General features: G+C 50.4%; 1 pseudogene; it reads right to left on the reverse strand.

Moving 5' to 3' along the window:
- Positions 1 to 1124: 1124 nt before the first annotated feature.
- Positions 1125 to 1263, reverse strand: LOC123146592 (uncharacterized; annotated as a pseudogene).
- Positions 1264 to 4905: the final 3642 nt, after the last annotated feature.

Raw genomic sequence — 4905 nt, forward strand, 5'->3', positions numbered from 1 at the left:
GCGGATGCTGTCGAGGGTGATCCGAGGGGGATTCGGCGGCAGGGTTGTTGCACCACGGGGGACACATGAAATATTGCTCGTTTGGCCTGTTTGCTTAGAAATATGATATGGCAATTGATGAGATTTTGCCTTTTGACAAGAATCACAAATAGTTTCGATGCTACGCTCACCAACACATGGGAGCTTATTATTTCGAAGCACTTGTTGCACGACATAAAAGGATGGATGTCCTAGTCTAGCATGCCACCTGTCCGGGGAGATTTTGATGACACCAAAGACTTGTTTATTGAAGCTCCTGGACTCTGGAAAAATAGGGTAGAGCCCATGCACGCATCTACCGCGATAGAGAATTCTCGGTGTGACTTGATCCTTGATCAAAAAGAAATAGGGATGAAATTCAAGGAAAACATTGTTGTCAAGAGCAATGCGATGTACTGAAAGAAGATTTTTGGCAGTTTGGGGAACATGCAAGATGTTTTTAAGGTGAATGTCACGATGAGGGGTTGCAATAATTGAATGACCAACATGAGCTATCTCCATACCTTCTCCATTGGCATTATGAGCCTGATCTTGCCCGGGGTACTTGTCGTGCATGGTGAGCTTGTCCAGCTCGTGAGTGATGTGGTTGGAGGCGCCGGAGTCAACGTACCAGTTTGTGTCCACACCATAGGAGGCGTCCGCAGCAGCTGCAACCTTCTTGCGTTGGGTGTTGTTCTCGGCATAACGGTAGTCACAATCCTTCGCAATATGGTTATCTTTCTTGTAAATTTGACACTTGTTAAGGTATTCATCATAACCTTGGAAGGGACGACGATTGTTGTTGTTGTTGCGGCGCTGGTAGTTGTTGTTGCCGCGCTGGTTGTAGTGGCCACCGCCACCACCGCCGCCGTGCTGGAAGTGGCCACCACCACCGCCACCAGCATGCGGATAGGTAGCACTGCCACCGCCGCCACCGTTCTGGAAGTGGGCGCCGCCGCTGCCGCCTGGACCGCCACGATAGCCCCCACCACCACCACCCTTGGGAGGGTTCTGAGAGGGTTTGGGAGGCCCGCGACCGCGATAGGCGGCATTAGCAGAGGACTTGAAGGCGCCGGGACCAGTTCCTTGGAACAGCTCGACGCGCTCATCGAAGTTGGAGATCATGCCAAAGAGTTCATCGGTGGAGACAGAATCAACGCGCACATCAAGAGCAGAGATGATGGGCTGTTATTCCATGTCGAGGCCGGCGATGATGAAGGAGATGAGTTCATCTTCGCCGATGGGTTTTCCTGCGGCCGCGAGTTCATCAGACAGCGCCCGCATCTGCCCAAAGTAGGCGGCGGCGCTGAGGGAACCCTTCTGGGCATTGGAGAGAGCAATACGGCAGTTGTTGACGCGAGACTTGGATTGAGCAGAGAACATATTTGCTAGGGCAGACCAGATGGCATGAGAAGTCTCGAGGGAAGCAACTTGCACCAGGACTTCTTTGGAAAGGCCGCGGAGCAAGTAGGCTACGATTTGTTGATCTTGGATGAGCCATGGGGTGTGGACGGGGTTCGGACCGATCTGATCTTTCCCGTCTGAGGATTTTGTAGTGATGGTTCTAGGTGGCTCGGGTAGGGTTTTATCAAGGTACCCATATAGCCCGGCTCCCATGATTTGGGAGCGAGCTTGGGCTCGCCAGAGAATGTAATTGGTACGTGTGAGAGGCTCGAAGATGGTGTTGTTCAGGCTGGAGGAGATGAGTTGGCTGGAGGAGGTGGACATGGCGCCGGAGATGGGAAGGATGGGGGCGGAAAAAAAATTGTGTGTTGGCGATAGGATGGAGGTGGTGATCGCTAGATGAGGAAGAGGGAGGCTCTGATTACCATGTTAGTTTGTGTAAGCGTCTCTACCCTCATACAGAGGGCCGCGTGGTGTTTATATTGATTGGGGAGAGACCCATCTCTCATAGGTTACAACCGAAGAGATATTACAGGAGGTTTTACACGAGGGATAAGAGAGAAGGAAGAAAAAGGATCCTACTCCTATAACAACCCTTGGCGCACAAGGCAGCCTAGACGTGACAGAATTACATGTTTAACAGACCCAAGGCCAAAAAGTTCCTTCGGCCCAAACTTTCAATCCATGAATATGATGAGCAAACAATCGGAAGATGAATAGAGTAGTAGAGACAGGTTCAGCATGTGGTGTAGCTTGACACAGGTTCAGACGGCGCACTGTAGAGCACGTCCAGGTACTGCTGCATCGACAGCAGGGTTGTAAAAGGGTGCATCGTCCAGTAAACCACTCCAAACTATTCACTCGGACAAGAATAGAATGAAAAGGAAGGCTCCCAAGAAGGGGGCTGCAACCAAAATCCTCTGTGTCTGCTCTGATTTTTACCTCCGCTTTTCTTCGACGAGTTCAGGGAATCTTCGTGTGCATCCATTGGATCCCACCGTATCTAAGCTAGTTCGAGTGAGATTAGAGGAGACCTTACACCAGCACGATGCTAGTTAAATTTCGCAACTTGCACAATCGACAATACGGGACCATGAGGAAACGTCAAGAAACATTAGAAAGCATCAGAATGTACTACCGTTGTTGCGAGCTGATAGAAACTCATAGAGGACATCAGTACCACAAAACTACAGAAAATACAGCTGCACATGCAAATTCACAGTGGGCAAGCTGAAAGAATGAGGCATCATATATGATGAGACAGAGCTATCAAAAAAGCCTCTGGGAAGGTCTACCAGCTTGCAATATCTGTATTTATAGCGGAAAATTAATTCATCTTCTACTTCCTACAAGGTCAGCAGACAATTTAGTGTACGTAGTAGAGGTAGGCAAATAAATGAACCATACAAATTGTAAGCTTCATACATGAAACAGGAGCGACAAGGCACCAAATTTGTTCAGAATGTTGTTGCATCAATGGCATGGCATTCAACAAGTTTCAGTATATGTGATTGCACACAAGTTTTGATCTCATCAAGCATAAATGCAATCAGCCATCTACAAAGAAAAAAACATTTAGTCCATCAAATAAGCTAACCCTGTGGTCAAGGGCATATAACTATCATCCATAGTTTTGCCATTCCAAACTTAGCAACTGATACCTTGTTGCATCCTCGCACCAAAGGATAAAGTGAAAAACATTATGCAATGCTCGTCATTTTCATTGAGAAAGAATTAAAAAAAGATTGTTAGCCACGATTAAGATGATTGAATGTGATTGAATTTCTCTTTCTTGAAGCCCTTATCTACAAGTCTTGCTTGAGATGAAAAACCTCCCCTCCGCCCCCGCGTCGCTCAGCTTGGGCAACATGGGGGATCCAGCACGCGCCGCCGGCAGGTCATCCTCCTACGCCTCCGGCCCTCTACCGCTCGCAGTGGCCTCGAGCCTCGGCTGATGGTCGCGGTTTACTTCTACTGCTCGGGCAGCGCAGGGGCCTGGCCTGGACTTCTGATCCGAACAACGACGGGTCGTGTCGCTCACGGCGCGTCGGGTGCCCCTGTCTGTTCACATACTCTGGGAATTCTCGTGGTGCGTGTCCTCGGCCGCGCTTCATCTCTTCCCTGTTGCTTGGGACGCGGCTGCTCGGGCCGCCGCGATGGCTGTTGCTCGGATCTAGCAAGTCTGGTGTGGGGATGGGTTGGATCCGTCTGGATCTGGCCCAAGGTGGTGGATGCGGGGGATCGGCTGGTTTGGTCTGTGATGTGGTAGATGATGCCGGGTGAACATCAGCGGCATCTGCGCGTGTTGCTGCCTTATTGGCGCTGTTGCGATGATGTGCTCCCCCCCCCTCCCCTATGGTGTCTTGCTTCAAGGGAAACCTCAGATCCGTGCTCTCTCGGATCGAATGATGGCGGTGCTTTGGGTCGTTCATCATTTTTGGAGTACGGATCAGCCGAAGGGACCAGTGGTGGTGGTGGAACGACTGGCTAGGAGCCAACGATGGTTGTTCAGTGGTGTTCATCGGGGTTCGGCAGCAGTGCCTTGGGCGCCGTAGGGTGGCCATCTATTTCCCCTCGTGAATGTGTCGCACTATGCATGCGCAAGACCCTCCCATGACGGCTAATGTGTTTGCGGCGAGCGGAGTGCTTTTGGTGATGTCTTGGTCCATTTTTGCTCTTTGATGGCGCAAGATGCCTTCCCAACTTGCTAATCTTCTCTACTATTAAAGGGGGATCGAACGTCATGATGGTTCGACCACCTCGTTCGATACCTCCACCTCGTTCGATACCCCTCCCTCTCGTACTTGAAAAAAGAAACTCCTCGCACGAAAGAAAAATAAAAAAGAAAATAAAACAGCCCACGTATGCACGTCGTCCCACCTCCAAGGCCCACGCGCCCCTTCCCCCAATTCCATCGCTCTCGATCTCGTGGCTCTATCGCCGTCGCTGACCTCCTCCTGCCTATGACAACTTCGAGCGGCAGCACGCTGCAGCGGATGTGTTCGAGGAGTTCATCCGGTGACTGCGCATGGAGCACGGCAACATCTCCACCCTTTCATTGCTCAACACCGACCTCGAGATTTCCCGCTTGCCCTGGAGGCCTTCCGCGACTGAGTCCACAGCCCCACCTGCTTTGGCCTAATCTGGATAGAAGACGTACAACCACCCAATAAGTTTCTCTTCCTTCTCTCTTAAATTTTTGTAATGTCCCGAATCATCTATTTCATCAGCCATACAGGAGAGTTTGGGGATGGGGAATTGAAGATACGAGGAGGAAGCCATACAGAAGAGTTTGTGAGGTTCAGAGAACGAGACAGATAATTCAGAGACTAACCGTCGCATATACTCCTCCTACGCAACACGCACACACAGTTACAGATGGCCCGAGGGCCCACTAGCCAGCTCACAATGCTCTCTTGCATGGATATTCTGAGCGAAAAGGTGTGATTCCTAAAATAGAACTCGAGTAAAAATATTCATCTT

This window comes from Triticum aestivum, chromosome 6D (assembly GCF_018294505.1).
Source record: "Triticum aestivum cultivar Chinese Spring chromosome 6D, IWGSC CS RefSeq v2.1, whole genome shotgun sequence".
Taxonomy (NCBI): domain Eukaryota; kingdom Viridiplantae; phylum Streptophyta; class Magnoliopsida; order Poales; family Poaceae; genus Triticum; species Triticum aestivum.